This window comes from Oreochromis aureus, linkage group 1, assembly GCF_013358895.1.
Source record: "Oreochromis aureus strain Israel breed Guangdong linkage group 1, ZZ_aureus, whole genome shotgun sequence".
Taxonomy (NCBI): domain Eukaryota; kingdom Metazoa; phylum Chordata; class Actinopteri; order Cichliformes; family Cichlidae; genus Oreochromis; species Oreochromis aureus.
This window is the reverse complement of record NC_052942.1, coordinates 18,064,380-18,086,419: the sequence shown is the minus strand read 5'-3', so window position 1 is coordinate 18,086,419 and position 22,040 is coordinate 18,064,380. Positions and strand designations below refer to the sequence as shown.

The window sequence follows — 22,040 nt, the reverse complement described above, 5'->3', positions numbered from 1 at the left end:
CTCATTTCTTTATATTTTGCTTTCTTTGATTTTTTTAAGTGGTTGTGAGAACTAGTTCTAGGAAGAAATCTATTTTAATTTGTGTCTTTAGGCACTTTGTTATTAGCGTATAATTTCTTCCAATTTCTTTAATAAATCTACAAAAAATGGGAAAGATGACACAGTTTGAATAAAACAGTATTTTTTGCAAAAAATAACAGTTTTCAGCTGTTAGCTGAAACTTGAAAACTTGGCTGAAAATCCCAGCATGGTGTCTTTAAAAAAGCTGGACAAGTGGAGGACAAAAGAAGAGGCAAGCCTTAAAAAAAACACTCTATCTACAGCAGACGAGCAGTGTCTGAAAGTCATGTTTCTAAGGAATAAAACAAAATCCAGCAAAGACCTGACACGGGGCATGGGAGATGATCCTTCAGCTGATCCATCTACTGTTCACTGAAGCCTCATCAGAAATGGTCTCAGTGGAAGGATGGCTGTCAAGAAGCCATTCTTAAGGAAGGGAAACAGGGAGAAAAGGCTGAGGTGTGCCAAATTACACAAGAACTGACCTGAAAACCAGTGACAACAGGTCTGATGGAGTAATGAATCCACATTTGAAATGTTTGCTTTAAATCGTCATCAATATGTACAGAGGAGGAGAGGAGAGGTCCAACTGTGAGTGTATAAAATCATGTCAGAGCCTCCACTGTAAATGGTTTGGAGCTGCATTTCAGCCAGTGGTGTTGGGAATATTGTCAAAAATGATTATGAACACAGAAAAGTACCATTAGACTGTGATCCACCATGAAATACCATCTGGAAAGCGTCTGATTAGCAACAGCTTCATTGTTAAGCATCATCACTCATTGATTGGCCTCTCAGATGGGATGCTGACATTGTTGAAGCAGGGTGGGATCATCTTGACAGAGAAGGCAGCCAACATCCAAATAAGTGCTTTGAATGTCCTTCAAGAAGCCTGGAGAAGTATTCCTGAAGACTACTTGAAGAAATTACAAGAAAGCTTACCTAAGAGAGTTCAGGCTGTGTTGAAGAATAAATGTGGTCACACCAAATATTGACTTCCCAGCTTGTTAGAATTGAACAAACTCAGTTTTTTCCTTATTTACTGTATTTCCATGCACATTTCAATTAATATATGCACCGACTTCCCATTTTCCCAGCAAAATATGAAGAAATGAGCTCAAAACGTTAAAGACTTTTGCACACTGCCTAGTTTTAACAGTTACTGCAGCAGAGAAAAGAAATCTACAGCATAGCATACAAAGACTAATCAAATAAGACAAGCAAAAACTTCACATTCTATTTATCTTCATAAGTAGTTGGAAAATATTCCTTTATTGACTTATAAAATGCAATAAAAATGTAGTAATAAAAAGTCAATATATATCAGGGAAATGTGTCACTTTCTCCATCAGGTATTTTCACGTTTAATTTAAGCACATTTTACAGTTCTACTAGCAACCACAAGTGTTGCTTTATAGTGACAGAGCTGAAGGAAAATTTGTTGCTTGCTTTTTTTTCACACATTGTAACATTGGTACTTAAAGTTTAATTAAAGAAAGTATCAAAAAGTACTGTCAGCAGTAACAGCAGAAACTTTCACACTGAAAGAAAATTCTAATATTATCTTGTCTTCTAATGGCAAGTAATACTAAAAGGTGATAAATATTCTGAATTCACACTAAGGTGACGGTAGAATTACTTTGCAGCCATACCCTGAGGTTAAAGAGGGATTTGTGGTATGGAAGAAAACATAATTCACTGCACGTTTGTACAGATGCTCGTATGTATCTAAGCGGCTATCGCATTTACGGTTTATGAAAACTATAGCCTGTATGAATCCTCTTAGAAATGAAACTAATATGTAGCAATATAGCTGTTCAGCATACAACATCGGCCCTTGTTTTAAAGCCGTTCATTGTTGTCATAGCTTGGTAATAGGCTTCAGTTTACCTCAAGGACTCCTCATTCTTTAGCCTGACTGCAGTCTGTCAGCTGTAATGCCTCTGACTGGACACAATTCACTCACATCTCAATTTACAGTGTATCATTCAGTCAAACCGGTAGATCAAGGTAAAGTCAGTCATTGCTGAACAATTGCTGAGCTCTTTGAGCTTGTCATCCGACACAGAACGAGGTGCCGACCCGGGCGATCGCTTTGAACTTCAGTGCTCGAGAGTTAAAAATAAAGCAGAAGACGCAAGCATGCTGCTGAGGTGGCAGCAAACTCCAGCTGGGTGTGATCATCAAGAAACCCAAGGTCACAAAAAAATACATTTTTTTTAAAGAAAGAAGGCCTTAGTTATTCAAATGCAAAGGTGACGACACAATTCAAATTTAGTCAAGAAGCAATTTTAAGATTAATTACCTGCAAATCAGAGCCTCTAAATGTAATTAGTTTGGGAAGAAATGCCGGCCAATCCGTGCCCCTTCTTTACTTTTAAACACTGTTATCATTCTAATTACATTATCAACGTATTTTTTTGTTACTGTATTCTTTCTTGTCTTCATGTAGTCTCTCTCCTGTCCATCTGCTGTCTGTCTTCTGACAGCAGCTTACAAAGAAATATCAAAGTCAGCATTTAAAATATGTGGACAATAGAGCTATTAAGACAGTTCAAATAACAAAATGAACCTCAAAGATTCTCCATCATGCACACCTCCTGTCATTAATCTCTTAAGAATAAATTATAATATCAAAAGTTAGAAGAATCATATTGCTCCTCATGCAAAGGATGACGTGATATAAATAAAGGGGATTTTGGTAGGGCGGTCATTGTCAGCACTCCTTGCACACCATGTAATTACCGATGCATAAATAAGCTATCGGGCAAACAGTCTAATCGGGAGGCGAGCAGTGTTTGACACGAACTCATCAGCAAACACCTTTTGCACGTGGATAAAATTGATTCCTTTTAAAACAGCTCTTCCAGCTTTTGTTGTCTGCGTGCTCACAATTTTTACTATGAACCACAACAAAAATTGATTTTTGCTCCGGGTACTTGACATCATCTTTTGAAAAAAAAAAAGTCATTCAGAAGCACAGGGCTGTTTTACAATAATGGGATCCAGCACTTTGAGACCTTTGTTTTTTTACCAAATGGCTCTAAAAGCAAAAAAAATAAATACATCTAAATTGTTGTGCTAAATTTACTCCTGCGAAATTAAATATCTATAACCAGCAGCGCACTCCTCTGTGGGCAGCCTGAGAGAGCACAGTCACCTCACTGGGGTTCACATGTGATGTTGGTGTCTTTGTAGGAGCTGCTGTGATAAATCCACGTGGGAGCTACGCAGACGCTTCGGTGTCCATCAGCCATCAGCGGCATTTAAAAAAGAAAAAAAAAAAAACTTCAACAGTATCAAAAATGTAACAGTGACATAAGTAAAGGAAGTCATGTGACAATGTATCGTCACATTTTTAAAACATAGAACCAAACTGCGAGTAGAAAGACAACTAACAATTTACTAAAAGTTTCCACTTGGTTTTAAAGTTTGTTTGGGTTTTTTTTATTAGTTAGACTTCTTAAAGCTATTTAATATATCACATTTTCATTATTTTATATTGCATGTTGACACACTCTTGTCCATCCATCCTTCAATCCTTCTCTTCCACTAGGAGCCGGTACGAGCCGTCATGGGCCAAAACTATTTTATGTATCCGTCTACTGTAAATCTAATAACTGCAGTGCTGTGTTAGCTCAGCGCTGTATGCATTGGCTGGAGCTTCATGCTTTGGGACTATAGCTGCAGCTGAACCTTGTACACTATAACTATGATCCGCCTGCTTCCAGCTTTGTTTAATCCCTGGACACACCTGCAGAGATTGAAATTGTGTGTAGGAAGTGGAAAGAACAAAAGTCCTTGTTGGGTCTGCCCTACCGTGAAAGGTCCACAAGTAAAGTTAAAAAAATAAAGTCAGTATTAAAGAAAGATTACTAGGTCCACGTGCACTTGTAGCCTTTGATAATCTCATAAAATCCCCCCTTCATTACCTATAATACTGTCTTTTTCCCTCTTTCTGATTGACTGCATATTGAAGAGATTACATCAGAGCCATCTGTGCTCACGTCCACCCAATGAAAATGTGACAGCTACATTTCTGCATAAGAAAACACGAAGGAAAAATCTGCATACATCCTTGAATTGGGGCGTAGTTAAATATGGATTCTCATATAAAGTGGATGTCCATACATAGACACACACATACTCACAGAGTCAACTCATCTAGCATTCACTAAGAAATGTATTTCATTATGCCACTGGGATCCATAACCTGAAACGCATGCAATCTCTTGTAACACGCTGCACGGCTGGCAATGCAACACAAAGGCTCTCGGGAGGTTGCAACACCAGAATATAAGAGGTGTGCTCCTTAAAAAGTGTCAGAGATAAAAACATTGATCATAGCCATCATATATTCTTCAGGGTGAGTAAAAAGAAAAAAAGCACACCGTAGCACAACCTGCAAGAGGATATCAAACAGCTGAGCGATTGCCTGTGTCTCTGTAGACCAGCAGCAGGATCCTATAATCCATATCACTCTCCCCAAAGGGACGCTTGGTTTGCATCTCATCTCTGCTCGCCCTGCTGTTCAGGGTTAGATTGAAAATTTCAATCATTCTATTCGTGGTTCCCATTCCTGTCCCATTCAACTACACTGTACTGTAGGTGCAAAACATTCACATCCAGAACAAAGCAATCTCAGGCCTCTTTTGCTTTGTTCCTTGACTTCAGGACAGAGTAGGATAGGTACGTCAAAGTAATTTACTCTGATCACAGCACAGGAGGAGCATGACTCTTCTCCAGACATCAGCAGCACAGTGCACTGCAATACCTTGCGTACAACAGATAAAAGCCGCCGTGTGTGATTTGATGCGTTCCTTTTGTGCAATCCATGTCCCATATTTTGGTCCTTTTTGTCCTTTGATTAAGACTGTGACAAAAAACTGGATGAGAATTTGGCTGAATGTAGCCATATTTTAAAGAACATGCATTTTTTTTCTTAGGGGATATTTCTTCCCACAGCTTAATGAAGATTCGGTGAAGAACACATTACTGGTTACTTTAGGACTAATGCATTTGCTAAAAACTATTTCCATTTACTATATTAAAAATGCAGGTCCCAGGGAATAGTGTAGACCTTTCAATGAAACTCTTCAAATCTATATCTCATGTTAAGACTAATTTAATGCCTTCACTTTGGCATGGAAGGAGATTTTGCAGGAAGGTTTGTGACGCTTTAAAAAACTTCAATGATGTTTACTGGAAATAAGTTCAGGCAATATACTTGGCCAGGTCATAGCTGTAATATTCTTCTCCTTCCAGGCTTCTCAAGACTGGGTGACATCAGCCAGTATTCTGGTATAACCAAAAGGCATCTATAAATGTCATCTGCAATCACCTTTTGCACTCATGGAGCCCCAAATCATCGCATTACCAGATTTATCCGTCACTGCTGGAAGTTTACACTCAGTATGGTAGCCCTGATGACTTGAATCCCAAATGTCCTGGATTCAAATTAATCTTTATGAAAATGTATCAATTTTTTCTTTTGTAGTTTTTTATTTAAACTTTAATCTTGCTTTTTTGTTAAGTGCAAATAGTTGTTTTCTTCTTGAACACATTTATAAGGCTAAGAGGTACTGAAACTTTAAAAAAGGTGTGGCACAAACCAGACATGTAAACTTAAAGTAAGAATTGTTGTTTAGCGCTGCAGCTAAGGATGGGAATCAAGAACCCAGTAGTTCATTTCCCTGGAATTTTTTTGTCAGCCTGCCTGTCGATTCCGATTATTGGCTCTATAATCGGGATCGATTATAGCGTGTGCTACAATTATAGCGTGTGCTACAATCATCTGATTTCAGTTCATGTGTTGGAGGAGGAAAATAGCAGCACAGTCTACAGCGTGGATATGGACTTTATTTTTATTGCACAAAAGGACGAGAGTGGTAAAGTGGTGGTGAAGACAAAAACGGCTGCATCGTGCTGCTAACCCAACTTCGGCTCTTCGCAAGCACCTGCACAGACAGCATGCTAACGCTAAGCTAGCCACAAACCCAGAGTGATGTTAAAGCTGAGTGAATGTCGACCCGAGCCCAGCAGCCAGGTAACAAACTGATGAGCAGTCAGGCTGGAGCCTCTGTTTCTACCTATTTTAAAGCCGTTAAAGCCTCTGCGTGGGTTTTCATCTTTGCTTTGTGCCGTCGGCTTTGTGTTCATACCTAAATCCAAAGAGAAAGATCATATGTGTGTCCTCATTAGGATAGGATTTGTGTTGTGTGTGGGACTGTAGCCTTTATACTGTCAACTGATAATTATGAGACCACGGGTTTCAGGTCATTTTACAGACACATGCAAAAATAATGTAACATGTAGAATAGCAAATTACTTTCTCCTGGGAGTAATTAAGTAACATAGTGCATTAATTACATTAAGTACTTAATACATTAAGTATACTTTAAAGAAAAGCGTTCTGTGTAATAAATACATTCTCGAGTAACAACCCCAACACTGATCACAACAAAGGGGGGAGATGCCTCCAACATGCACAAAAACATTTGACCACACAGCACGCAATTAATCTGCACAGATGTAATGCCTTTAATACGCTGCTTAGAGATGGTGGTGGCTCTCAAAACAGAGCCTATGAGAACCCAGTGAGAATCGGTAAAGAATCAAATCAATAAGTGATCAATTCCCATCCCTAGCAGCAATCAACACATTTGAAAAGGTAAAAAGTTTTACTTTGAAACTTTCAGGAACCTCCAGCAAACACGCAGCCAGGGAATGGACATTTTCTCCAGTTTACCAGTCTGTAGGCCAGTGTGAGTGGGGCATTAATATTAAGTTGAAATTCACTCTAGAAAGCTCAAAATAGTTGAACTAACCCGTAGGCTTGAGTGAAAATTCTGAGTAGTAACGCCTTAAATGTCACTCTGTTGTATATGCTGCTGGATGCACTGTAGATCTGTATTTCTATTGGTCAAGAGATTTGGTTCATTTTCTTTTTACCTCATGCCATAATGCAGAATGGCACTCCTTTTATTTATTTATTTTTGTCCTTAATTTACATTTTAAGATTCATTTTTCAAAAAATTGCTGCAGACTGAGGCACAGCACTCCACTTGTTGTGATTTCTGGAAGCAGTTCGGCGATAACTGCCAAACACTCATCGTTTAACTAGCAGGTCACAGGCTGCTCGAGCTACTTTAGATCAATTAGTATGCTTCTGACGCCTCTGAGATATCAATCACGGGTTGCAGCTGAGCATCTGTGTTTATAACGGGAAGTCACAGACGTCGTCTTAAAATCATATAATATATGATTGTATTTTATATAACGGCGATAAATAAGACAGCGTTTGTTATTTTAAGCAAAAGCTGTCAGATTGTTTTTTTCCCCTACCCTCATATGATAAGACGACTGCTTAAAACTATTAGAAGATAAACAGCCATCAGTGTTCATTTGAATTTGAATCTAATTTCCAGCGTCTGTCCATCCATCTATACAGCTCGTGTGCTCTTTGTTTTTTAACATTACGCCGTGAACAACAATCAAAAATGATAAAAGGAAAAATGAAAGAAAACAAGCTGGCTGTAAAAACACAGAAATGTCTTTTTCCTGAGAGCACTTTCATCAAAATGTTATGGAGCGAGTAGTTCAGCATCCCAGGAGACGAAGGAGGCAGACCACGCACACTGTTCATGGTTGGCTGAGTGAGAAACAAAGCAGGCCTGCAGTTAGTAGGCTAGAAGGCAATACCTGCCTTTCAGTTGTCACAAAGAGAACAAAAGTCCTTCTGGCTCATTGCCGAGTGTGGAGAAGATCTGGGGGAGCCCGGCACTTCAAAGGAGCCTGTCCACTTAAGCTCAACAGGACAGAAAATACTTCAGGCATAACAAGGGAACATATGCAGTTTAATGTATAAAAATCAACAAGAAGGCTGCGCCTCGAACAAACATCTGCTCGTTACCACAAAGCAGACTCGATGTGAAAATAAGGCAGAATTAAATACTACATCAAGACTACCACACCTCCTACATAACACAGGAACAGGTTTAGGCTCCAGAACGCATACAGTCAGTCAAGATCTTTCAAATATCTGCAAGAATGTCACATTTATTTCTGACTGACTCATGAATTAATTGACAAAAACCTTCACAGACAGACAGAAGGGATTAATATAATCGGGATTATGGGGTTTGCCAGTATGTGTATCTGGTAACTGTGTACCTTTACTGAGAACTGTGACAAAGAGGATAATACAACAGCAGTCAACTGTGCTTCAGGCAAAGATTTCGCTCCAAACATCACTACTGTCATGTTTGTTCCAATTACTAGAAAGCCCTGAGCCTTGAAGTTGTATTGACTTGTGCCAGAGAGACACCATGGAATTAGCCAGACAGAGCTGTTTGAGCAATGTGGCAGCGGTAATTAAAATGGTCTGGTAGTCAGTCAGTGGTTAATGGGCATTTTGTGTCAGAAATCTGTACTTACACTGCTCTTGGATACTGGAAACTGCTCATACGAACAGACAGATTAATTATGGATTTATAAACAAAAAGTTGTCCAGGGCTAAAGAAAATAAAAGGCAGACTGTGTAAGTGCACTCTAACAGCAGCGGAGCAAACACATAAAAGCTGGAGTTCTCAAAGTTTTTGATGACTGAGTGCCAATTTAGGGAAGCAGCGAATGATCAAGAGTCTCAGGAAAACACGCAAAATACTTTCAGTGTTTTTGATGTGTCGGTTCAGAGGTTGATGGCTGATGCTGGTAATTGTCCTTTCTGTGATTGTATACGGGGTTTGTTTTTTTAATCATCAGTGAGGTGACTATTAGAGTTCTTAAAACTGGCTCTGTTTGTCAGAGCTAGGAAGGGTTAGTCTGCTATAATGGCTACAGCAAGAAAGCTTAAACACAGCTATATCATATATCATATGCACAGGCTTTTACTGATGAGAAAATGAGAACAAAAGCACTCTTCAACACAGCCTGAACTCTCTTAGGTACGTTTTCTTGTACTTTCTTTAAATATTCTTCAGGGATATTTCTCCAGGCTTTTTGAAGGACATTCAAAGCTCTTCTTTGGATGTTGGCTCTCTTTTGTTCTGTTCTCTGTCAGGATGATCCCACCTTGCTTCAATGATGTGAAGACTCTGGGGAGCCCAATCCATTACTGATAGTGTCTCATTGCATGTTTTTCTATCCAGGTATGCTTTTTAGGGTTCCCTGTCATGCAGAGATATGAAGCTGTTACCAATCAGAAGTTTTCCAGATGGTACTGCATGGTGGATCACAAACTGTCAGTATTTTTCTGCATTCGTACTTCTACAAGTTTTGACAAAATCCCCAACACCACCGACTGAAATGCAGCCCAAAAACCAATGACACAGCCTGCACCGTGCTCTGCAGATGGCCGTGCACACTCACACACCTCTCCTGACCTCCTCTGTACACATTGATGACATTTTGAACCAAAAATTTCAAATTCATCACTTCAGCTGTTGACACTGATTTTAAGTCCAGTTCTTGTGTATCTTGGTATACCTCAGCCTTTTGAGGAACAGCTTCTTGACAGCCACCCTTCCACTGAGACCATTTCTGATGAGGCTTCAGTGAACAGCAGATGGATCAACTGAAGGGCCAGAGGCATCTTTCACGTCCAGTGTCAGGTCTTTGCTGGATTTTTTTCTCCCCATTTCTTAAGGACACGACTTTCAGACACTGCTGTAGATGGATTTTTATGTCTGCCACTTCTTCTTTTGTCCTCCACTTGTTCAGTTTTTTCAAGTTTTTTTAATGACACACTGCACATCATGGTGTGTTATGCAAAGGATTAGGCTAACAGCGCCTTGGGAATCACAAAAAATTCTATTTTATGCCAGTCAAACTGTGTTATCTGCCAGTTTTCATAGATTCAACTAAAGAAATTTGAACATTTTTCCCCCAAGTAACAAAGTGCTTAAAGGTGAGCACTTTGTTACTAGCTCGTGTGTAATATACTGCACATGAGTACAATATATTTTAGCTGCTTTAGAGCACATTTGGTGCACAAATGCAAGCCACCAAGCAACCCTCTCCTGTATTTTCAAAGTTAAAGGCTCTTACTGAATCTGTAAAATGTCTTATTTTTCCTGTTTTATTTCTTTGCAAGTTTTTATCATCATACTGATTGAATCACACAAAGAACGGGATTAAATCGTCTTAGTTAAGTACTGACTTGGAGCATAAGGATGTTTGAATGTTTAACCAAAACTCAAAGTCTTTTATTGGCCTAAACTTGGACAGCATCAGCCTCCAGCCTTAAAATGTGCTCTGTTCATCAGAACTCCAGTTTGATCCTTCTTACAGCGCTCTGCAGGACTGTCAACCTTTCACTTTTAATGTCTCGTGTCCTCCTTTTGAGGTAGGTGGTTTTACGCCTTGTGCAACCGGCAGAGTGTGTTACCTTAGTTCGGATACTCTGCACCGTTTATGTGTAGCATTTACTGTGCGACTGCCACGCTTGCCCGAAAACACATTTCCTGATGGGGAAAAATATGAGAAATCTTTCTTTTTTGACCTGAAAACTTGCTGGCTTGGAAGGAATGCTGTCAGTGGTTATAATGCAGGTAGCAATTATTCAACCTCAAGAATGTATTCACATATTTTTTTTGTGATAAAGGTGGATTGTCAGGGGTCGTGTGTGTGTACGTGTGTGTGCGTGCGCGTGTGTGGGTGTGTGTGTGTGTAAACAAAATTACATTTATTGAGTTACACACCTGACTGCACTTCCATTGTGGCTGTGTTTGTGTGCCAGTGTGGGTTCTAACAATGACACAACAGCTTAGGATGACAGGCACTCTTTCTTTACTCAGTGTTAACTTGTTTGTTTATTCATTCATGATTTTGCAGCACACTGTACTTGAGGGAAATAATAATACACAACCTTTAAGTGGCAACGAGCCCTGAGATCCCTGAACAAAAGGAGCGCGGCGCAGGCTGCTGGAGTAGACCGTATGCTACTACTCCAGGGGTCAAGTATATGCCCAAATTTAATGATTCAACAGTTCTCCTAGCAGCAATATAACGCCATTAGTGCACTTTGATGTTAACAGATGGTTATACCAAAGTCAGTAACACATTGCACTAAGGCACCTGCACTTCATGCATGCAGGTGATGTCAATCAGCTGCTTAGCGAACACTGACTGCCACATGTTTACTTTTATTGTGCCTCCTTGTTTGCGATCCTTTTATTGTCGCCATCACAGCCTCCTGGTGCACCAGCCTCACTCCTGAGCCTCATTCGTAACGTGTTTTACACGTATTTACAGAAATGAAGAAAAAAAATACGATGCGGTAAAACGACACCAACCTAGCGTTCACAGCAATCCATTATTAGAGTTGTAAAGCTTGCGTTATATTGCACTGATAATTTTCCCCGGTAAAGCTAAGTGGCTCTTTGTGCTTATGAGCAACTGCATCGTGCACACTTTTAATGCCAAATAGATATCAGGAGTCCTCAAACAGCGAGTGAACTTTTATAACACCTCTTAAATATTTGATTTTTACGGAAGGTAATAAGGACAAATGGAAAGCTCGGCTATTGCGGAGATACAATGGCCTCATAAAAGCAGATGGTCACCAAAAGAGGGAAATTTTAAAGATGTTAATACCCCATAAGGGCAATAATGTTCAGGATTAAACAGATGTCGTAAGAGCAGGGCGGATAATAAAAAACTCATCGGAGCTTTTATGATATCAGTGATCATCATACTTACATCCAAAGTAATGTCCTGCTGTATTTTCTTTTTCTTTTTACAATGGATAAATACTGTCCAGTCTGAAACTTTCATTTGAGTGCAAAATACAAATAAATGCTCTGCAGAATTTAATACAGTGATTTTCTGGTCTTATTCCAGTGCAGATTATCAAAATCATCCCTCTGATGAAAAGATTTTTCCTCTCTGGCACAAAACTTAAGAGGCTTAGTCATCTTTCCCATCTTCATCCATTGACCGACACGTGCCCAGATTTCAACACCTGCTTCGTGGAGATTCAGAGAAAAATCAAAAACAAAAAAAATAAATAAATCACTGATTATGCATTTATGAAGAGTTCTGTAAACATGAATAAACAAATCAGGACTGCAGCAACAACCTTATTCCCAGGCTATCAAACAACCAGGGCAGCGGGGATGGCAGGCTTAAAGTAAACACTTGAACAATGATTGGACTTCCTCTCACAGTAGCACTGCTTCATAACAAGGTGTCTGTCCAGTCAAGTAGCAGAGCCAAAGGGGCACGAAAATATAATAAGCAATGGAGAAGCCACACGCTTGTCTGTAAGCAGGATGTTAACGTAACGTATTTCAATGCCGTCCCTGGCAGCACTGCAGTTCCAGCAGCCTGTATAAAGAAGCAGATCACACCTGCAGCGACTCAACACACATCAGTGTGACCTCTGATAGATCCGTGCCTTTTCAGTGCACTCTTAATAAACATATCTTAGCTTAATGTCACCATGGATATTTCACATTAAGCCAGTGATACAAGAAATCGTATTTACTGATTAAAACCAACATATTGTATATAAAACACTGACTTTGCCTCTATGACATCACCTGCTGAAACAAGGTCTGCCAAAATGGCTGTCACCACAGTTTTTCCTGGAACAAACCAGAAGGGACCATATTTAAGAAAGACGTTATCAGCTAACACCAGCTACCTTGGTTTGTAAGGGTGCATCCGCATAGCGTACAGGACCATCAAAAGAGACACAGAAACCCGCCTGAAGTGCAGCTTATAAACAGTTTTAAACATTAGAATTTAACCCACTGAAAAAAAGGGACAGAAGTTATAGACTGTTGGATGTCCTGCTGGTAAAATTGCACAGGAAACCATATTATTTGTTAGATAACTGCTTCAGAAGGTCCAGTTCAGCTGGACCAACTGTCACTGTCGACTACAGTCAGTCAGTGTCAGCCAACTTGAGAAACACAAGCAATGTAAATGATAAATAAAAGAGTTGCAGTGGAAACATTTCTGAGGTCAAGGGTAGTAATTATTACCAAGAAAATGTAATTAAAATATATATTAATTATCCCGCATGCCCACTGTGCAGAATACCCCTGTCAGTGAAGTTCAGACACGTCCAACAAGGTGTCCCCCTCGACTCACTCCTGATTCCGTGAAAGGCCTTGAATGTGAAATCTTAACATGCAAAAGTAACTACATGCTCTCACAGGGGTGTCAATAGTATATCAAATCCTTTCCTTTTTGTTCTGACCCGACCACTAACATCCTCTGTCAACCCACCCTTCTGCTTGTCCTCATCGTCTGAGGTCGGCCTCTTTTTCTCCTGCATGGCAGCTCCATATTCAACACCCTCTGTCCAATATATGCGCACATGTCCAAACCATCTCAGCCTTGCCTCTCCAACTGTGTCTCCAAATCGCTGAACCTGATCTGCCTCTCCAACATACTCATTCCTAATCCTGTCCATTCTGATCATTCCCAGTGAAAATCTCAGCAACTTCAACTTTGCCAGCACCGTCTCAGCCACCTGTCTTTTTATGCCACCATCTCCAAACCATACATCACAGCAGGTCTCACTACCAACATGTATTTCTTCCCTTTCACTCTTGCTGATATCCTTATGTCATCTCCACCGATTCCACCATGCCTCCACTCTCTTCTTCACCTTTCTCATGTGCTGTCAGCTGCTTTGGATGGTTCATTCCAGGTATTTTAAACTCATCTAACTTCACTACATCAGCTTCATGCAGCCCATCTCCCTCTCATTCACACAAGTCTTTCATTCCTCTTCTTAACAGAGCATACCTCCACCTCTCCAGACTCTTTTCCACCTGCTCCCAACTCTCACTACCGATTATGTCATCTGCAAAAATCACAGTTCATGGAGACCACAGCCTGACCTCATCTTTTAACCCGTTCATCAGCACTGCAAACCAAAAAATAATAATTTTCTACCTGTTATATTTCAGGGTCCAGCTTTTGAACCTGGACATAAAGGCACTCTGGATAACTTTAAACTTTCTAGTATTGGATGGATGAAGGAACATAGACTTATTCCCCCCAGGTGGAGACATTACAACGTTACATCGCACAAAGCGCCTCACTGATAGTTAGCCAAGATGTTTTCACTGTTGCTCTGTGTAACAAAGTGATTGCAAGTATGTAAACAGTAGTGCGTTAGGGAATTAAATCTGTCTGATAATGTATGAGCTATCCATCTAGTGTTGCAGCAATGATATAGATAAGAGAAATCTGACACCCAATCGAAATCTGTGCCAGCAGAGGCGCATGCAGTCCTTGTGTCAAACACAAAACTGGCCACAGCCAGATAATAGACCGAAAACCAACAGACCACATGACTACATGAGAAAGATGGTTTGTAAAGATGTGAATCATCAACCAAAAATAAGTCCAATCTACAGCTTACATCAAATTTTTAAAACATATCAGCTCACTGAACAAAACACTTTATGATGCCATCAACTAATTCAAAGCTCCACATAGACAGCAGTGCAGTTTGAAACTGCAGATTGTACCGTGTGTACAGGCTTCTGTCCACACATATTTCTGATTATTTTAAACACAGCTGGCAGAAACAAGTGGCCACATCTGCTGTCTCGCCAGCCACAGACAGTGAGATCCGCCACACTGTCACAACACCTCAGAGAAAATACTGCAGATCCACAGCGGTAAACAACACTTAGGCAAAGGGACCGAAATACCAACAGTCTAATCACCCCTGTGAAGCAGTTTGTGGATATTTGCTCTCAGCCCCATTCTTCTTTTCACTCAGCCTAACAGCGACTGAATGGGTCGAAGGGAAAACTGCTTCTAATGGCAAAGCAGCTCATAAACCTCCAATGGCTCTCCAAAGCTCCAAGGTGAATGACAGCTGCAAAACACCATTGAAATTTGAGTTGTGTTTAGGGGTTCTTAAGATGAAGAAGTCTGTGTCATCAAAGCTAAAAGAATGACAGTCATTCTTGGAAGGCTGAGTGCAACGGCATCGAGGCAGACTCAATTTAGAGCGTGGGTGGAGTTTTTCTTTTTTTTATTCAATATATCAGTTCAGCATGCGCTTTGTAATGTTTGGTAAAACATACACAACACAAGAGAGAATTTTTTTAATATATGAAATTCACCATATTCTTCTCATCCTGTCAGTTTCATTAGAAAACTTTGAGTACTGGAATTCCTGAAAGGTAAATATGTGTAACCACCTCGCAAATAGTTCATAAACAACATTTCTGTAGCTCTCTCTGTGGATTTACACATATACTAAAGTACATCACCTGTCTTTGTTATAGTAGTAAATTCTTTGCTCCTTTTTCTAGAAAAAAACCATCTTTGCATGACCACTAAGACAACTCTAGCTATTACCCATTAAATCACCAGTCATGCTGCTAGAATTAACATAAAAATCCCAAAATTTGAGGAGTTTTGGTAACACTGACACACATACATGTGGAGAAAACTATCCAAATCTGAATCAGCAAATGTAAACAAAGGAGCTTCCACATGAACAGTACTGAAAACTACACTGAAAGCATAAGTGTATACTGCAAAGGAAGTTCAAGGAAGGTCAGCCAGGTCAACCAGGCTTTCTATTTGCTAGCTAACTTGACAAAACCTAAAACCCCAGTCTGAGATAAAAAGAATCACAACGGCGGTTATCAGTTTCACAAAAAACGATCCCTGCGAGTGTTCCCTTCTCCAGTGTTCTCAGAGGATGATGTTAAATTGTGATAGAAATCTATGAAGAACATAAAAAAATAAAATGGTTAAATGCAACAGATTAATACTGCATAAAATCATTAATATTAATTGTCGAACCAAGTGGTAACAAAAAAAATGTATTTTGGGTTAACTGCCTTATTTGACTAGTTAGTATGTCGTAGTCTGGTTCGTTATCGGAATTAACCAGACAAATTGCTACGCCAACTAAGAATGGCCATGCACCACCACCCACAGAATCGAGAAAGAGCTATCAAACTGTCAATCCTTTCTGTGTCCGGGCGGGGTGAGTCAAATTAAGCCGCAGGCTCCACTTCTCCACGCCTCACAGCAGGAAGGTCCTGAGTTCAATTCCACCGTCAGGCCGGGGTCCTATCTGTGCGGAGTTTGCATGTTCTCCCCGTGTTTCTCCTCAGGCTTCCTCCCACGGTCCAAAGACATGCAGTTAGTGGGAATAGGTTAATTGGAAACACTAAATTGCCCATAGGTGTGAATGTGAGTGCAAATGGTTCTCTCTGTCTATGTGTTAGCCTTGCGACAGACTGGTGACCTGTCCAGGGTGTACCCTGCCTCTCGCCCTAAGACAGCTGGGATAGGCTCCAGCGCCCCCTGTGACCCTGAGAAGGATAAGCAGAAGGGAATGGATGGATGGAATATTTTAATGCTCTCAGTGCTATTGTTTATTTCCAACGTGACAGCTCTCAAACTTTAAACTGGATACATTTAAAGATTAAATGTTACTGGAATTTGCTTTAATTTGTCAAAGATCAAAGTGAAATGCATTTTTATTGATTGACAGGCATTGTTGGTGTGTTTTCTATGTTCCTGTAGTTGTAATCCCAGACGTGAAGTATAAAAACATTTACACTTTCCCTGCATCACCAAATGAATACATCCACATTCCAGAGTCAGTGTGATGCACACTTTGCAATTCTGTATCTTTTCCTTCATGATGATATTAATATACGTCTTAACGACTTTACACATAAGCCATATTTGATCATCTAAATAAATAAAAGAATCAGTGAAAATATAGCACTCCCAGATGATTTTAACCTCAAAGACTTAACATAACCTGCTTCCAAACAGGTACAGCAAAGTTACCATGATGACTGAGGCAGGTAAAAAAGAGAGAAACCTTCATGACACAGAAAACTCTGACTTTAAGCTTGGCATAGCTCTCTAACCCTTTAATTTAGCTTCGTAGTACACCCCTCTACTTCCAAAGCATAATTCCACTCTATCAACCTGGTGCATGTTTGATGAATGTGGTCACTGTTGCTCTGTGGGTCATGTTAACCTTGCACTTTGCAGCTCTGCTGTTGTAATTTGAGTAGAATATGAGATTAATCTGTTTGATGATTAAATCAGACTAAGCATCTTCAGAGAAAGACCTCTGAGAAAGTTAGTACAATAGTTACTGCACACCCCTGATTCTGTGTTTACTTTGGGTTAAAAGTCTAAATGTTCTTGTATAACTCACTTTTTGGTAAAGCTGCAGGAAGCTCATGCTTTTACCCCAATTCACTTTGACTCTTTGTTTCCAAAGAATCTCCTTATTTATACATTATTTAGACATCCTTCACTTTTACCGCTATAATCCGACCACTGACCCACAATAAAGACCAGATAGGCTGGGTCTGAATAGAGATTGCTTCTTTAGATTCAGACGGTTAAGTCCATGTCCATCCATCATGGCCGCAACCGAGTAAGACACAGTTTACCCAGCCTCAACACAGCCCTGATTTATAACCTCTGGGAAACAGGATTTATTGTATCAGACTGCATATGTTTAAGTCGACTGATTGGTTTGGTGTTTAGTGAAGTGTAGAGCTCAAAGCGAGGCACCATACTGTGGTACCGCTTTTCTTACATGTGCTCTTCCCCGAGAGAGACTGTCAGTTTTAGAGTTCCCCTTCTCCGTCCTTTAATAGGCTTATCTGTGTTTATGTTTCCACACAGTATCTCCCCACACTCTTGTGACCAGTCGCAGGAGATTAACACAACCAACCCGTACCCTCAGTAGAGCTCTAAAGACTACTGCGGTACTCCCCCATCGTCCATCACGATTATGCCCATCTCTCAATGTCTCTCTGCTTGATCCTAAATAAGTCAATATGTTTCTCCCCTCAGGTGGAGCTTACAATTTAACTTCCTTTTGTAATTAAGGAAATGTCCAACAAAACAGCGTTCGGATGATGCGCTCACAGCTGTATTCAATGTCTTTGAGAATAAAACAGGGTTTAAACAACACATTTGTTCTTTTAAGGAGGGATGAGAAGTGATATGCACAAACAAACAAGTACAGCTGCAAAAGAAAAAAAGAAAAACGATGCATTTGTGGCAAATTCAGAATTAGCATATTCAACAAAACATTAACAAACAGCCCCAGCGGTTCTGGATGATGTGCTCGCACAGTTTTGCAAAGATTAAAGTTACATGTTTATTCATTTGAAGAGCACAAACTGGGCTGATCCTTATTAGCACAAACTATGATATGCTTCCTTGCTGAATATAGATTTGAGGGGGAAGAAATAATTCTGTTTTGCACTGTCAGCCTTGTACAAATCAGCCTACTGTACTCTCTAAAGATCACCATAATTTACCCGAGAAGGCTGGTGCATTGCCCTCCATCGCAACTTTTCAGATACATTAGAAGAAAAAAGTCACTTAACAACAGCTTCTGTTTATGAGCCTGAAACCACCTACACTTTTGCAAATACCACCGCATGCCCTCAGCCTTGATTGCATGCCAATGGTTTGATGGGTTAATTCAGTTGGTGAAATTTTTAAATAACAAGCCCTAAGGTCGGCCGTGAAGTTTTGCGATTATCATCTGTCGTGTTACTGTGCTTTAACGACGTGCCCTCGCCGCTGGGCGAAGCCATTACGATTCCATCGCTCCTCAAACAGACTAATTTATCGCTGCCACGAGGTCCTTTTATGGCAGCACAGTGTCAGTGCAATTTAAATGTCAAAACAACATATTCACTGTTATTTTATACGGGCAGACAAAGTAATTTGCTTCAGAGTGACAATTAATTTCCATTTTACAAGCTTGACCCCAAGAACAAATTTCAATTTAAATGTATTTTTCACATTTGAGATTAAGTAATCAGTTGAAGTTAACAGAAGAGAGCCACTAGATATCAGTCAAGTATGCAGTCTAAAGTAATTGTATGGTTATGTTTACCTTAATGCCCCATCTTCTCATTTAGCTGCTAGTTTCCTGAATTTCTCCTCGGACAAAATGTGTCAGTTTGAAAAATTGTCAAGTCAAATCTCTGTTGTTTGCACAGCTCAAAATCTTTCATAATCCTCACAGCCTGCCAATCATAACTTAAAGGAGCAAACATCAGCTAACAGAAGAACTTTATTAATCTGCCGAGGGTGAACCAACACAGAGGATATGAAAGGTTTTCACTCACTGGCCACTTCATTTGGGTTCAACTGCTCCTTAATACAAATAATCAGCCAATCACATGTCAGGAACTCAGTGCATTTAGGCATGATGGTCAAGACGACTGAAGTTCAAGCTGAGCATCAGAATGGCATGGTTGTTGGTTCCAGGCAGGCAGATCTGAGTATTTCAGAAACTGCTGATCTGCTGGGATTTACCAATACAAACATTTTTACAGAGAATGGTCTGAAAAAGAGAAAATATCCAGAGAGCGGCGGCTCTCTGGGTGAAAAAGCCATGTTGGTGGCAGAGGCCAGAGGAGAAGGGCCAGAAGGAAGCTCAAACAATCAACCAAATTATGCAAGAGCATAATTTGCATGTATAACGCTTGAAGGAGATGGGAGACTGCATGAGAAGATCACACTGGGAGTCAGCGCTGTCAGCTAAGAACAGAAAACTGAGGCTAAAATTCAAACAGGCTCCTTAAAATTGGACAATGGAAGACTGGAAAAATGTTGCCTGCTCTGATGAGCTTCAATTTCTGCTGCAACATTCAAATGCATGAACAAAGCACGGATCCATCCTGCCTTCTATCAGCAGTTCACGCTGCTGCTGCTGCTGCTGGTGGTGGTGGTGGTGTAATGGTGTGGGGGATATTTTATTGGTGCACTTTTGTACCCCTTAATTCCAACTGGGGATTGTTTGAACACCACAGCCTGCCTCAGTGTTGCTGCACAGTTCACTGTACTCAAATGGCCTCCAAAGTTACCAGATCTCAATCCAATAGAGCACCTTTGGGATGTGGTTGAACAAGAGATTCTCATCATGGATGTGCAGCCGACAAATCTGGAGCAACTGTGTGATGCTGTCACGTTAATATGGAGCAAAATCTCTGAGGAATCCTTACAGCACCTTGTTGAATCTGTGCCATAACAAATTAAGGCAGTTTTGAAGCCAGAACAGGGCCCAGACTGGTATTATGAAGGTGGAAGTAATGAATTAGATGGTGAGTGTACTCCCACAACAATGTTTTTTGTCAAAGAGGGCACTGAAGGAGTTCTAAGAGCCACAAATCAATCAGCTTGTAAATTGAACGTCGCAGACAATAAAACCAGACCTTTTGCTTAATAAATGAAAACCAAAGCTTCGACCTTGATTAATCTTTCGATTATTTATTCAATTAACTAATTAATTAAACTTCAGAACCTTAAATCAGGTTTCGCACTGCTGTGATAGCCACATAAACCATAAATTCAAGCATCAAACATGCACGTCTGAGAAGTTTTGACCTGTTTCACCAAACCAAAAATTCAGCTGAAGAAAACTTGAAGAATTATCTGAGAAACACACTCATATGTCAAAGAAAAGGCATTCAACAGTTGCACAGTTGTGGCGTTAACGGGCCTTCTAAATCATTTTAAGGAGCATCTTATGCATCTACAAGCTCTCACTCAGCACACTGAAAAAGCTGTTAGAGCAGGAGAAAAAAAAAACTTCGGCAGAAAAAAATAAAAAATCCAGCCAACAATTCACACAGCTTGAGTTCAGGTGTTATAGATGTGTTGTAATAAGAATTCATCTTATTTTATAACTCGCAAAAAAATGTTCCCTCCGTGCAATTCTGTAAAACGTCAGAGTGACGAATGGAGCATGCAGCGTATTTGGGTTTGCTCATTTTTGACTGAAGCAGGTTTCCAGGCTATGCAGCGAGGACCAGCGCTAATCTTCACAACCTCTTCACACTTCTTCAGCTTGTGTCAACAGCACTGTGAGTCAGTTAGCCATTCATATGCTGCTACAGATGGTCCCATCCTTCTTCTTCAGCTCTGCCGACGACATGATTCATGGGGCTCTGTGTCTTGATTTAGGGTCTCTTTCATATTTCTACTCGCCCACAGCAGAGAGGCATTTCTCTAACATACCCCTGAGGCAGTGACCCTGGTCTGCCTGGCCTGTCTGCCTGAGAGGGAGGGAAGGGGGGAGCACTGCTGGACTCAACACAATGCACACACAGCACACACACAGCTGTAGGTAAGATGCACATATAAGCTAAAGCGAACTTGTATGCACAAAGGCAAATGAGTCAAAGTCTCTGTGACTTTCTCACAAAATGTGCTGTAAAGTCAACAACGAAAACAGGTGGATCAGGTGGACAATCCAAGCGGGGCAAATAAGCATTCATTTGAAGTCAGCGCTTCCACCAACTCATTAACAAATGACAAATTAGACCACTGTACCCTTCACTTTACACACTGCAGCTATTATCTGTTGTTATTTCCGCACCAAAATCCAAATAAATCAGCACATCTTAAAAAAATTAAACCAGCAGCCTCTGGTGATTGTTTGCCCACTCAATCTCAGTTTACTAGATTTGTATAATAATAACCTTGCATGTTTCCCTTCTAGGTGGAGTCGAAATTTTCCTCCAATTTAGCCTCGATGGGCTTCAGATTGCCTTGTCAGAAAGGACTATAACGAAAGACTGTGCGCACCACTTCCTTATCGCTACCAGTAAATTACCTCAGGATCAGATACAGGCTGCCAACTCGCAGAAACTCCACTCAGCAGACACAGAGAGAGAGAAAGAGGGAGGGGAAGATAGAAAAGAGAGAGGGGGGGAAGAAAAAAGTGTCAAGACATGACAAGAGCAGGAGAGTAGCCCCATGGAGACTGATTTCAGCTGCTCTCAAAGGCCATCTGATGTTATCTAAAGATCATCTACAGTCACCTACACTCACCTTTTTACACTCCACCCAGCAGCTGGAGTCAAGCACCTGTCAATCAAAACGTTCATAACCTGCAGCCACAACAAAGCGCCTTTGTCTTTGCGGTGTAATTAACAGAGGGAGGCGATTCTAACTTTGACAAAATAATGTTAGGGAGAGACATG

General features: G+C 40.4%; 1 protein-coding gene across 1 annotated transcript in view; it reads right to left on the bottom strand.

Annotated features, from left to right (window-relative positions):
• gpc5a (glypican 5a) overlaps positions 1-22,040 on the bottom strand; it is a 140,449-nt gene that overhangs the window by 70,338 nt on the left and 48,071 nt on the right. The gene's annotated exons all lie outside the window — the stretch shown is intronic.